Genomic DNA, 14,983 nt, shown 5'->3' with positions numbered 1-14,983 from the left:
GGGCAATATACTATGCGGGCTGGGCAATATACTACGTGGGCTGGGCAATAATCTACGTGGCTGGGCAATATACTACGCGGGCTGTGCAATATACTACGCGGGCTGTGCAATATACTACGTGGCTGGGCAATATACTATGTGGCTGGGCAATATAGTACGTGACTGGGCAATATAGTACGTGGCTAGGCAATATACTACATGGCTAGACAATATACTATGTGGCTGTGCAATATACTACGTGGCTGGGCAATATACTATGTGGCTGAGCAATATACTACATGACTGGGCAATATACTACGTGGCCATGCATATTCTAGAATACCCGATGCGTTAGAATCGGGCCACCATCTAGTGTATATATATAGAAAAATATTTAGAATTGAGTCCTCAGTGGTTGATACGTTTTAATGGCGAACTGATTACGTTTTAATGGCGAACTGAAAAGATGGTAACAAATTGCAAGCTTTCCAGACTACACAGGTCTCTTCATCAGGCAAAGACTAAAACAAATGTAGTCTCTAAAGCTTGCAATTTGTTACCATCTTTTCAGTTAGCCATTAAAACGTATCAACCACTGAGGACTCTAACATGGTACCAACATATATTTCTTTCCTGTACACACACACACACACACACACACACACACACACACACACACACACACACACACACACACACACACACACACACACACACACACACACACACACACACACACACACACACACACACACACACACACAGTGACATCTTTTTGTCCAGCCCCTCCGTTTGTGCCGTGGCTAGGCTTGCAGAGCCCTGTTACGTAGCCCATGCCCGTTCCCAGCACTACTTCTCCCATGATAGCCATTCCTCCCCCGGGATGTGCGGGCTAGTATGGCTCACACACACAGAGGCGGCTCACACACACGGAGGCCGCTCACACACGGAGGCCGCTCACACACACGGAGGCGGCTCACACACGGAGGCCGCTCACACACACGGAGGCCGCTCACACACGGAGGCGGCTCACACACACGGAGGCGGCTCACACACGGAGGCGGCTCACACACGGAGGCCGCTCACACACGGAGGCCGCTCACACACGGAGGCCGCTCACACACACGGAGGCGGCTCACACACGGAGGCCGCTCACACACACGGAGGCCGCTCACACACGGAGGCCGCTCACACACACGGAGGCCGCTCACACACGGAGGCGGCTCACACACGGAGGCGGCTCACGCAGCGGAGCCGAGCTCTCGCCGTACAGTGTGAGGCAGAGTCTGTGCTGCTGTGGAGCAGAGGCTGCTGCCTCCTCCTCCTCCTCCTCACGCTCCCGCCCTCCCTATCCTTGTTCGTCCTCCCCAGGCAGGGTCATTTCAGGACAAGCCCAGCGCCCTGCTGCAGAATCAGCTGGAGCCGGAGCTTTCCTCCTGCCGGTGCCGCCGCTGCTCGTCCAGTGCATTCGCCTGTCAGGTGAGCGCTCCCCTTCTCTTCTTCTGCCAGGACACCATGTCTGCGCTGTGCTGCTTGGCTGGGACTAGCTGCAGCTCTGCGGGTTGTGCAATGCTCATGTCATGTTGTTATTATTATAATATCTCTGTGCTGCTGCTGTAACCAGCTCCGGGGGATTGTCTGCGCTGAGGTGGTTAATGCAGCAATGTGTCATGTAGGCTCCAGTCATGTGACTGTAGCACATTCTAATGGTGAGGAGGGAAGGAGCCACATGCGCCGGCTGTGCGGGCAGTGAGCGGCTGACAGCTGACTGAGGTACAGGTGACTGAGGGACGGCTGACTGAGGGACAGCTGACAGGCACAGCTGACTGAGGTACAGGTGACTGAGGGACGGCTGACTGAGGGACAGCTGACTGAGGGACGGCTGACTGAGGGACGGCTGACTGAGGGACGGCTGACAGGCACAGCTGACTGAGGTACAGGTGACTGAGGGACGGCTGACTGAGGGACAGCTGACTGAGGGACGGCTGACAGCTGACTGAGGGACGGCTGACAGCTGACTGAGGGACGGCTGACTGAGGGACGGCTGACTGAGGTACAGCTGACAGGCACAGCTGACTGAGGTACAGCTGCCAGGCACAGCTGACAGGCACAGCTGACTGAGGGACGGCTGACTGAGGGACGGCTGACTGAGGTACAGCTGACAGGCACAGCTGACAGGCACAGCTGACTGAGGGACGGCTGACTGAGGGACGGCTGACTGAGGCACAGCTAACTGGGGTACGGTGCTCAGTGTGTGACACGGGTGTCTGGGGGGCTGTGCACACTGTGCAGTCACATCACATGTGGGGGTCGTTGTATGGGCTTATGATGTATTGTGCACTTGTGTCACTCAGGTGCAGTCCTGGGACAGGGAATGGGGCAGTATGTGTGTGGAGAATGTTCTCTCCATGGACCTCTGTCTTCTGCACACTGCACTGTCCTCTCTATACACTAACTATATACTGGCAGGTTACAGGGGGAAAATGTCCAGAAGTTATATAACTCACTAATGTAATTGTTCTAGCCCCATTTGTCCGATGCGGTCATCCAATAGTCTCATCATCCTGGGTCCTGGCCATTTTGCTGTGACGACACAGGACAGTTTTTGTTTGTTTTTCGGCAGCACGTGACTGTGCTTGTGAGAACGCCGGCTGACTGCTTATTCCTGTAATCAAAGAGTTATTCCCATGTTCTTGTATGGTAGAATTGCAAAGTGCTTTGTTATAAAAAAAAAATAATCTCCCTTCTCAGGAATTTTTTTTAATTTTTTTGTTATTGTTTACTGCTTGTTTCCTAGGTTACTGGCCACCGCTGAAGTCTAAGCAGTGGTCAAACATGCACAGCGCTTACAAGCTCTTTTCTATAAAGCTTGTAAGAGCGCCTTCCAAGCTGGCTGACGCGCACTGATAGATCCCGATCCCCTCAGCTTCAGTGGCACTGTGCTCCTCCGATGCTGCAGAGGCAAAGCCATCTTGTGTAGCATTATATTGAGTGCACAGCTCAGGCCAACAGTGCAACAGGGCCCCTGGTCCAAACTACCAATCAAGCAGGAGCACAACACCTCCTGCAATCATAAGGAATTGGGCGGTGGTGCCCAAGATCTTGAGTCAGCCCCCTTCTCAGTCAATATATCAGCAGTGACAGAGAAGGGGGCTGGCTTAGCTGGGAGCACAGGACTGGAAGCCAAACTCCTGGAGCCCAGGATAGAACCTAGAATAATGCAGCTACCATAGGATCAGGACACTATATTAAGTGATCTATATAATTTATTGTTTATAGCTAGTTTTTGCACATTTTTTTCTCCCTGAAACCACTATTGGGGGTCTTCTGTAGATAACATGGGACAGTTTAGTTGTGAGCTCCAGGATAAAGCTTTGTAGAGTGCTGCGGTATATGTGGGTGCTATATACATAGTAAAACAGGCTTATTTGTGCATTTGTATGTTGACCTTCATAGACATATTCCAGGCCTACATGGATGCCCAGAGGTGTAGCTACAATACGCCAACACTACAGGAGGCGCAGTGGTGGCCATTGCACCCGGGCCCTGGAGCTTAGGGGCCCAGAAGGTCCATAAAAAAGAACAATACTGTTAAAGACCTGTGATAATTTGTGTAGAAACAGCAACTCTTGTCCCTATTTGTACATAGGGCCATATCTATGTAATATAAATGTACATAACATGAGTTTACATTACTTATTATCCATTGTAGCATTTCTTAATCTCCGGCTGTGCATTGATGGGGAACAATACATGTAAAGGTCACGTCACTTTAAGTGATGTGATGACATCCAAGATGACAAGTGAGAACTCTCGTAATAATGTCGTAAACTAGAGATTATATGCCTGGAGTGATCGCCTCGGATGTATAGACGATTCCAGTCATAAGGTCAGTGGCAGATAAGTAGAAGCAGTCATCACACCGTAGAGTAGGTCAGCACTCCTCTGCCGGCTCTCTGTCAGCGGTGCTGCTTTCCAGGCACCCCGAGTAGGGTCCCCTGCTGGTCCAGAAGGGGTGAACAGTTCAGTGATGCCAGAAACTATTATGTTTGGATTATCTGAAAGAGAGAAGTTTGTTTTTTTATTCCACTTTAGCTTTTCGGAAGAATACAGCGTGTTCTCTGGTCTGAAGAGATTCCTGCATTCTTGATGAAAACATTGGAGATGGAAGAGTGTGCCAGCCAGTCTTTTATTACAGACATTTTCGTGTAAACTAACCTAGTTCTTCCCGTGTCCACCCTCCCGCTCCCTCCCTTCATGGGCATTTACAGACACTTGGGCAGATGCCAACTGTGAAGTTCACAGACTGCAAGTGCTGCTACCTTGTCCTTGTTTGAAATGTCAGGCCTGCACGCTCTGAGACCCTGCACGCTCTGAGACCCTGCACGCTCTGAGACCCTGCACGCTCTGAGACCCTGCACGCTCTGAGACCCTGCACGCCCTCAGATCCTGCACGCCCTCAGATCCTGCACGCCCTCAGATCCTGCACACCCTGAGATCCTGCACGCCTTGATATCCTGCAAGCTGTGAAATCCTGCACGCCCCAAGACCCTGCACGCCCTGAGACCCTGCACGCCCTCAGATCCTGCACGCTGTGAAATCCTGCATTCCCTGAGACCCTGCACGCCCTGAGATCCTACACGCCCTCAGATCCTGCACACCCTGAGATCCTGCACTCCCTGAGATGCTGCATGCTCTGAGATCCTGCACACCCTGACATCCTGCACGCCCTCAAATCCTGCACGCCCTGAGATCCTGTACGCTCTGAGATCCTGCACGCTCTGAGATCCTGCACGCTCTGAGATCCTGCACGCCCTGAGATCCTGCACACTCTGAGACCCTGCCTACTCTGAGATCCTGCCCGCTCTGAGACCCTGCCCGCTCTGAGACCCTGCACGCTCTGAGACCCTGCACGCCCTCAGATCCTGCACGCCCTCAGATCCTGCACACCCTGAGATCCTGCACGCCTTGAGATCCTGCACGCCCCAAGACCCTGCACGCCCTGAGACCCTGCACGCCCTCAGATCCTGCACACCCTGAGATCCTGCACGCTGTGAAATCCTGCATTCCCTGAGACCCTGCACGCCCTGAGACCCTGCACGCCCTCAGATCCTGCACACCCTGAGATCCTGCACGCTGTGAAATCCTGCATTCCCTGAGACCCTGCACGCCCTGAGACCCTGCACGCCCTCAGATCCTGCACGCCCTCAGATCCTGCACACCCTGAGATCCTGCACGCCTTGAGATCCTGCACGCCCCAAGACCCTGCACGCTCTGAGACCCTGCACGCCCTCAGATCCTGCACGCCCTCAGATCCTGCACACCCTGAGATCCTGCACGCCTTGAGATCCTGCACGCCCCAAGACCCTGCACGCCCTGAGACCCTGCACGCCCTCAGATCCTGCACACCCTGAGATCCTGCACGCTGTGAAATCCTGCATTCCCTGAGACCCTGCACGCCCTGAGACCCTGCACGCCCTCAGATCCTGCACACCCTGAGATCCTGCACGCTGTGAAATCCTGCATTCCCTGAGACCCTGCACGCCCTGAGACCCTGCATGCCCTCAGATCCTGCACACCCTGAGATCCTGCACTCCCTGAGATCCTGCACGCTCTGACATCCTGCACGCCCTGAGATCCTGCACGCTCTGAGATCCTGCACGCCCTGAGACCCTGCCCGCTCTGAGACCCTGCCCGCTCTGAGACCCTGCCCGCTCTGAGACCCTGCCCGCTCTGAGACCCTGCCCGCTCTGAGATCCTGCTCGCTTTGAGATCCTGTATGCCCTGAGATCCTACACGCCCTGAGATCCTGCATGCCCTGAGTTCCTGCATGCCCTGAGATCCTGCACGCTGTGAGATCATGCATGCTGCGAGAACCTGCACTCTCTGACATCCTGTACGCTATGAGACCCTGCTTGCTTTGAGATCCTGCACTCTGTTAGATCCTGCTCGCTCTGAAATCCTGCTCGCTCTGAGATCCTGCACGCTCTGAGATCCTGCACGCCCAGAGATCCTGCACGCCCAGAGATCCTGCACGCCCAGAGATCCTGCACGCCCAGAGATCCTGCACACTCTGAGACCCTGCTCACTCTGAGATTCTGCACGCAATGATTCCCTGCTTGCTTTGAGATCCTGCACGCTCTTAGATCTTGCTCGCTCTGAGATCCTGCTCACTCTGAGATCCTGCATGCCCTGAGATCCTGCATGCCCTGAGATCCTGCATGCCCTGAGATCCTGCATGACCTGAGATCCTGCATGACCTGAGATCCTGCACGCTGTGAGAACCTGCACGCTCTGACATCCTGTACGCTATGAGACCCTGCTTGGTTTGAGATTCTGCATGCTCTTAGATCCTGCATGCTCTTAGATCCTGCATGCTCTTAGATCCTGCTCACTCTGTGATCCTGCATGCTCTTAGATCCTGCTCGCTCTGCGATCCTGCATGCCCTGAGATCCTGCTCGCTCAGAGATCATGCATGCTGTGAGATCCTGTACACTCTGAGATCCTGCTTCCTTTGAGATCCTGCACGCTCTGAGACCCTGCTCACCCTGAGATCCTGCACGCTCTGAGATCCTGCATGCTCTTAGATCCTGCTCGCTCTGCGATCCTGCATGCCCTGAGATCCTGCTCGCTCAGAGATCATGCATGCTGTGAGATCCTGTACACTCTGAGATCCTGCTTGCTTTGAGATCCTGCACGCTCTTAGATCCTGCTTGCTTTGAGATCCTGCACGTTCTTAGATCCTGCTCGCTCTGCGATCCTGCTCACTCTGAGATCCTGCTCACTCTGAGATCATGCTGCTCGCTCTGCTGTTCTGTTTGATTTACGCTTAGCCGCTTACATGTCATTCGTGTTGCTATGATAATTCGCCTTTTTCGTCTCCTTTTTTTTTATCTCCCTGCTCTCTTACATTAGTCAGACAAAAGCTGGGCCTTTTTTATACCAGGCTTTTCAGGTCATCAATCTCATTAGGATTATCCAGTACTGTCGCTATGTTCCTGAACAGCAGGCTAGAGAATTTCTCCACTCATGTGATCACTTCTGTTGCTCATTTCATTGATGTTTAATTGCTTGCAAATGAATAGTTATTTATATTTAACAGCAACATTGCGTCAGAGACACCAAGTGAAAGCTTCCCTTGGTCAACATAGTGGTGGGCAAACAAAATACTTTATAACTAAAGATATATATATATACATAAACAGTTCTCATCAGAGTTTATCACTTTGAGAAATCAAAAAACCTACGGTAATTTGTTTCAGAAAACTTTTTCAAAAAGTACAAAAATTTACATTAGTTTATTTCTCACTTTTATGTTATATATTGCTATGTTTACTGTTTATTGAATAATATTTTCAGTTTAGTGGCATCTTTTTATGAATATTGCATAAAGAGCAATCCCATGATATTCTCCAAGCTAAATCCAAATCTGGGGCAGAAAATATAGGAGAGTGACTTGTGGAAAATTCACTTGCCCGTGGTGTGGTAAGATCCTGCCAGCTAGCTGAGCCCTTTATGACAGTCATTTTTATGATAGTCTCCAGACTACAACTCACTTGCAGACTACAGTCTATAGCCTGTTGACACGCTGTAAAAAGAGCCGGCTGTCTTGAAATTCCAGAAGTGATTCCATTAATAAATAGGGGATTTCTTCTTAAACTAAAAAGACAGAATATTATTTATCATGATATAAAAACACTCTTGTAGCCCTCCACCATATACCAGCCCAGACACCTTTACATTTTTGTACCAGTTTAATATACTGTATATGAATCATGTATAAATATGCGTCACATAAAAGTGCTTTACCATTACAGATTTTAATGTAGAGATTTTTTATAAAAGTAGGAGATAATTAGAGTTTGTCAGCCCAAAATGACTGTTCAAATCAAGCACCTGTGCTTGGTGCATCCTTGCCGTGACCAAATGGTTTGGTGCACCTTCTCATCCACTTGTTTTCCATCTATCTCCTTCCGCTCTTCTGTGATTGACAGCTCTGGCATTACAAGGGCGTAGATAGTTAGAAAATAAGTGAAAATATGCACTGAACAATTTGACCATGCCTTGGGTGCAGGATGTGCTTGTGCTTGGCTTGAACAGTCATTTCATGCAAACACAGTCTCCTTAAAGGGGTATATGGAACTTTACAAAAAAAGAAAAAATGTACCTAAGCACTAAGAGCCTGCACGGCGCTGTTCTTCCTGGGCACAGAGCGGTCACAGATCGCTCCTGCTGGCGATTCAGCTGCCTCTGCTGATGCGACAGAGCAGGACTTCCGTCGTCATTCTGACTGACGGCCGGCTCCCCCAGTTTGGAAGCGGGGATCCAGCTGTCAATCGGAGTGACTTCAGAAGTCCCACCCCGTCAATAGAGCGGAGTGGAAAAGAAGCCTCCACCCTGTAGACGTGATGTCAGCAGAGGCTTCCGAGTCCCCGGCAGGAGCGGTCTGTGACGCTCTGTGCCCGGGAAGAACGGCGCCAGGCAGAAAAGGTAGGTAAGCTGCAATTAACTGCCTGTTAGTGCTTAGGTAATTCTTTTAGTTTTTTTGTAAAGTCCCAGATTATGTAAAGTCCCCTTTAACTATGTTCTTCTTTTATAGTCTGCTAAATATCTTTACATTAAAATCTATGACTGTAAAGCACTTTGTATGCAGTGTATATATTTTTAAATGATGCATAAATTTTAAACTAGTGCAAACCCCCCAAAAAACAGTAACATCCAGAAGGTCAAGACTTCTGGTTTGAACAGTGATTTTGTGCAGATAGACTCCATTTCAATTCTATGCCTAAAACATTTTCATCCAAAATGATATGCAAGATAACTTTTGGACCCTAAGGCAAAGGAGTGGCAAAATGAAAAAACAAACAAAAAAGTTTTATTCCGCTCTGCAGCCACTATTACATCATCATGTGTCTTGCTCAACATGGAAATTTGGTCCAAAACACTAAAAATTCACATCAAGTAAATTGTGTCATCAGTCTAGTTATAGATTCATATATGAAGTAAATGTAATGATTGGCTCGGCCATTTGATCATACATAGTTAAATAGAAGCTATCATTAAAAATGACTTATTGTTTTGTGTTAAATGTATTTTTTTAATTTGGCAATTTTTTTATACCATGATTTTTTAATTAACCCCAGGAGTTATTTTTGTTTTTGTTTCTGTTTTTTGCTCCCCTTCTTCCCAGAGCCATAACTTTGTTTTATTTTTTGGTCACTATGGCCATATGAGGGTTTGTTTTTTGCAGGACAAGTTGTACTTTTGAATGACACCATTGATTTTAACATATAGTGTACTGGAAAATGGGAAAAAAATTCCAAGTGCGGTGAAATTGCAAGAAAAGTGCAATACAACAGTGGTTTTTTGAGATTTTTTTTACCTTGTTCACTACATTGCTAAAACTGACCTGCCGTTATGATTCTCCAGGTCATTACGAGTTCATAGACACCAAACATGTCTTGCTTCTTTTTTATCTATGTGGTAAAAAAAATTCCAAAATTAGTTAAAAAAAAAGAAAATTGCACCATTTTCCAATACCCGTAGCGTCTCCATTTTTCGTGATCTCGTGTTGAGTGAGGGCTTATTTTTGCGTACCGAGCTGACGTTTTTAATGATACCATTTTGGTGCTGATACAATATTTTGATCGCCGGTTATTGCCTTTTATTGCAATGTTGCAGCAACCAAAAAAACGTAATTCTGCCGTTTTGACTTTTTTTCTCATTACGCCGTTTAGCGATCAAGTTAATTTTTTTTTCATATTGATAGATCGTGCATGTTTGATTTTTTTAATTGTGTTATTTTGAATGGGGCGAAAAGGGGGTGATTTGAACTTTTAGGCCACATTCACACGTTGCGTTCTGTCCTGCGGGTTCTCCCGCAGCGGATTTGATAAATCTGCAGGGCAAACCCGCTGCGGTTATCCCTGCAGATTTATCGCGATTTGTCCTGCGGGTTCCGCTGCGGGATTTTACCCCTACTATTGATGCTGCATATGCAGCAATATGCAGCATCAATAGTAATGTTAAAAATAATAAAATCATGATATACTCACCCTCTGACGTCCCGATCTCCTCGGTTCTGCAGGCGGCGGTCCGGTTCCAAAGATGCTGTGCGACCAGGACCTTCGGTGATGTCACGGTCATGTGACCGCGACGTCACCGAAGGTCCTGGTCGCATAGCAAACCTGAGACCGGACGGCCGCGTGCAGCGCTGAGACTTCAGAGGTGAGTATAACATTATTTTTTATTTTAATTCTTTTTTTTAACATAAATATGGTTCCCGGGGCCTGGAGGAGAGTCTCCTCTCCTCCACCCCGGGTATAACCTGCACATTATCCGCATTACTTCCCGCATGGTGGGCACAGCCCCATGCGGGAAGTAAGCGGATCAATGCATTTCTATGGGTGCAGAATCACTGCGATTCTGCACAAAGAAGTGACATGGTCCTTCTTTTTTTCCGCAGCAATTCAGCGCGGTTTTTTTCGGGTTTTTCCGCATCATGTGCACTGCGGTTTTTGTTTTCCATAGGGTAACATTGTACTGTACCCTGCATGGAAAACAGCTGCGGACCCGCAGCGGCAAAATCGCCGCGGTTCCTCAGTAAAAACCGCATAGTGTGAACATACCCTTATATATTTTTATTTTTTTTATATATTTTTAAAAACATTTTTTTTTACTGTTGGTTTGCTTCAATAGTCTCCATGGGAGGCTAGAAGCTGGCATAGCCTGATCGGCTCTGCTACATACAGGCAATGATCAGATCTCCTGTATGTAGCAGAATTACTCACTTGCTATGAGTGCCGACCACTGGGTGGTGCTCGTAGCAATCCAGCAGTGACAACCATAGAGGTCTGCTGGAGGCCTCTGGTTGTCATGCCAACCCATCGGCAACCCGTGGTCACGTGAAACGGGCCGGTGCGCTTACTAGAAGCACGTGTTAAACGGCTCTGTGAGAGACTGACAGCATTTAACTAGTTAACAGCCGTGGGTGGATTGTGATTTCACCCACGGCTGTTAGGCTAGGTTCAGATTGCGTTAGTGCAATCCGTTTTGCGCCTAGCGCTAACGCAATGTGTTGTAATGGGGTCGCGTTAAACTTCCCCGCTCTCGCAGATCTCTGATCTGCGAGAGCGGGGAACGGACCGCGGGCGCGCCTCGGACGCCTCAAGCAGCGTCCGCAGTGCGCCACAAAACACCGGCACATCGGTACCGCGTGCCAAAAATGGCACGCGCTAGTGATGCGCGTCCCCATTGCTGTTAATGGGCGCGCTAACGGACGCGTTGCACGGCGTTAATTTCGCCGTGCAACGCTGTCCGTTAGCGCAGTCCCATTAACGCAATGGCAACCTAGCCTTAGAGTCACATGTCAGCTGTTCAAAACATCAAAGGAAGGTAGTCCGACATTGGCATACTATTACACCCTATGTCGGAAAGGGGTTAAATGTAAAATTAGAAATCTTGTAATTTTTACACTGGCCACTGAGGCTTATTTTTCAGATGCCCATTTCCTGTCCTTTAACCCCTTAGTGACAGAGCCAAATTTTTTAAATCTGACCAGTGTCACTTTATGTGGTAATAACTCTGCAATGCTTCAACAAATCCCAGTGATTTTGAGATTGTTTTTTCATGACACATTATACTTTATGATAATGGTAAATTTAGGTAAGTATGTTTTGTGTTTATTTATAAAAAATATCAAAAATTTGAGAAAAATGTTAAAATATTTGCAATTTTCTAAATTTGAATGATTATCCCTTTAATCCAGATGGTCATACCACAGCAAACCATTAATAAATAACATTTCCCACATGTCGGCTTTACATCAGCACCATTTGAAAAATGTTCTTTTATTTTGTTAGCTTTTTCAGAAGGTTTAAAAATGTTGCAGCAATTTTTCAGTTTTTCCAAGAAATTTACAAAATTTATTTTTTTAGGGACTTATCCATGTTTGAAGTGACTTTAGGGGTCTCATATATTTGGAAACCCCAAAACGCGATACCATTTTAAAAACAGTACACGCTGACATATTGAAAACTGCTGTCAGGTAGTTTATTAACCCTTCAGGTGCTTTAAAGGAATTAATGCAAAGTGGCATGACAATAATGAAAATGTGCCTTTTGCACATGCTCATTAGATACTTAAATACACGATCAGGGGACTCACCACTGTGGTTCCTAACTTGTGTTGTGTCCTGAAGCAAAAGGAAATTAGAGTCTAAAAATGCACCATTGGCCAGTGTGGAAATTGCAAGATTTCTATGTGCCAAAAATGCAAAAATGTTTAAAACTACATTTAAGAAAAAAAAATGTAACCAATAGGTCATTTTCTGGTGATAGCTTACATTTAAAGAAGCTTTTCTTAAGATTCTTGTGTTTCCTTTAGCTCTTTAGTTTTTCTTGTTGTTTTTTGGGCATATAGAAAATCTTTATATATAGTAAAAAAAAATTGAGGTTTAATACATCTCATTCAAAACTTTACAGCCTGTGGCTCACTGTTAAAGTCTCTGCCTTCCATGCAACAGGTCCTATGTTTGAATTGCAGCAGTGACAAGCTACAAAATGGAGATGTGAATTACTGAAACATATAGCGACATCCAGGAGAACAGTAAGATGCCAAGGGTCGGGTATCAGAACCTGAACTTACATGGGTCCGATCCTCCCTAATTGTGACATGTGGGTTGTAGTACCTAATTTTTTTTTACAATCTTTAGATATATGTGGAAAACTCACATTTGTCAAGAAAGTAACTTATGTATTGGGTCTTTCTGCAGTTATTATTTAAGCAGGACTGGAAGAAGAATAAAAAGGTTATTTATTGAAGATCAGAAAGCTGGAAAATGTGTGAGGGAAATGATCAGTTGAAGTTACAAGCCCTAGACCTGAGGCTGTATCCCTGAGCGATAAAGATATTTGCTGTTCTGATTTCAGACAGTATATCAGCATGGAACATTTGACATGTTTACTAAGGCCGGGGTCACACTTGTGAGTGTGATGCGAGAAACTTGCATCAATACCCGACACTGCTGCCGGCACTCGGGACCGGAGCGTTCAGCCGCACACTCCGGTCCCAAGTGCCGGGTATTGATGCGAGAGACTCGGGTGAGTGTCACACTCGCACGTGTGACCCCGGCCTAAGGCTGTGTTCACATGCAGCAGTCGTGCTCTGGCTTTCCTTGCACAATCACTTAATGTTTCAAAAAAAACAGCTGTGCCACCTGCAAGACGAGACGACGTGTCCGATCATAATAGTCCACATTTTTGCAGGTGCAGCAGTTGCACGCTGGAGCACTTAGCATAATTTGAACGTAGCCTAAAGGTATAATATTTCACTATGTATTTCCTTTTTTATGCATAGAAGAGAAATTCTGAGCCACCAACCGGTGTGTTTTCTGTGCCAATGCACGATTCCTGGTAGGATATGCACCTTTCTTGATTTCCTTATGTGTATTCCTGACACTGGGTGCATAAATGTTGTAGATGACCGAGTGATACCATAGTTGCAATTCTTTGGGTTACCGTAGTACATAGAGTGGGCACATCTGTTTGTCTCTATGCCGCTTCTAAAGAGTATTTTGGTTATGACACATTTTATCCGCAGGCCTGTAAAAATATAAAAACAACGCAGTGGTTATTATTAATGAAAGGGCGATTTTCATTTTTTTAGTTTTTTCTTCCAAGAGCCATTTTTGTAGCTTTTCTGTCAATATAGCCATATGTGGGCTTGTTCATTGCGGGACGAGTTGTACTTTTGAATAACAAGATTTGATTTTACAGCATAGAGTACTGAACAACAGGAAAAAAATTCCAAGTGCGTTGAAATTACAAAAAAAAGTGCAATTCCACAATTTTTTTTTACTTACAATGATCACTATATGGTAAAACTGACCTGGCAATATGATTCCCCAGGGCAGTATGAGTACATAGATACCAAACATGTATCATTTTTTTTTTAATTTGGAAAAAAAAATGTTCTTGTCGCCATTTTCCGAGACCTGTAATGTCTTCATTATTCATAATATGGGCTGTGTGGGGGGCTTATTTTTTGGGTAAATATGATGTTTTCATCGCCTCTTATTGCATATTATTGCAATGTTGCGGTGGCCGAAAAAAAAATAATTTTGCCATTTTGATTTTTTTCTCATTGCGCTGTTCACCGATCAAATTTATTTACTTTATATTTTTAGAGATCGGACTTTTACGAACGCAGCGATAGCAAGTATGTGTATTTTTATTGCTTTGTGTTTTTTATTTTTTTCCTATTTTTAAAAACTTGTTAAAAACGTCTTACTGTATGTAACAGTTCCCATACAGGGCTTGAAGCGGCAATCGTAATGACTGACCTGGGGGTCATTGACAAACTCCCTGGATGTCATGACAATCCATCGGTGTCCTACGATTACATCACAGGTGCGCCGATGGGCACGTGGAATGATGCGTCCTCTGTTGACGTGTGTTTAATGCTGCTGTCAGAGATTGACAGCAGCATTTAGCAGGTTAACAGCTACGGGCGGAACTGTGTTCCACTATCGGTTGTTAAAGGCACATGATGGCCGATTAAAGCAACCATCATCTGCCAGGAAAGATGAGGGTTTGGCATGCAAGCCCACATCAAAAGCAGGGGCATGAGATGTGACCTACATGTATGTCAAATGTCATGAAGGGGTTAAAGGCACAAATATGGCATTAACTAGTAAATCTCAGCCTTGGAGGGATCAATTTATTTTATATATGAAGGGATAATACAGATATCTTTTTAATGACCTTTTTACAGGAAGAAGGTTTAATCATCATCACACAGACACAATGTTTTACTGTAAGAGCAGTGATACTGTGAAACTCTCTGCCACAGCATGGTGTAATCGTTGATTCACTACTAAAGCACAATGAAGGAAATTTTCCCTAAGGCCAGTTTCACACGCCAGTGGCTCCGGTACGTGAGGTGTCAGTTTCCTCACGTACCGGAGCCACTGACACACGTAATCAATGCATCTGTGCAGATGTC

General features: G+C 46.4%; 1 protein-coding gene across 1 annotated transcript in view; it reads left to right on the top strand.

The window, feature by feature from the left end:
- Nucleotides 1–1,198: 1,198 nt before the first annotated feature.
- Nucleotides 1,199–14,983, top strand: part of THRB (thyroid hormone receptor beta) — a 553,290-nt gene continuing 539,505 nt past the window's right edge. Inside the window, exon 1 of the mRNA XM_069729993.1 lies at nucleotides 1,199–1,458. The gene's annotated coding sequence lies outside the window, so the exon portion shown is untranslated. The remainder of the gene's footprint in view (nucleotides 1,459–14,983) is intronic.

The sequence above is a fragment of the Ranitomeya imitator genome, chromosome 6, assembly GCF_032444005.1.
Source record: "Ranitomeya imitator isolate aRanImi1 chromosome 6, aRanImi1.pri, whole genome shotgun sequence".
NCBI classification, from domain to species: Eukaryota; Metazoa; Chordata; class Amphibia; order Anura; family Dendrobatidae; genus Ranitomeya; species Ranitomeya imitator.
This window is presented reverse-complemented; position numbering and strand designations above follow the sequence as displayed.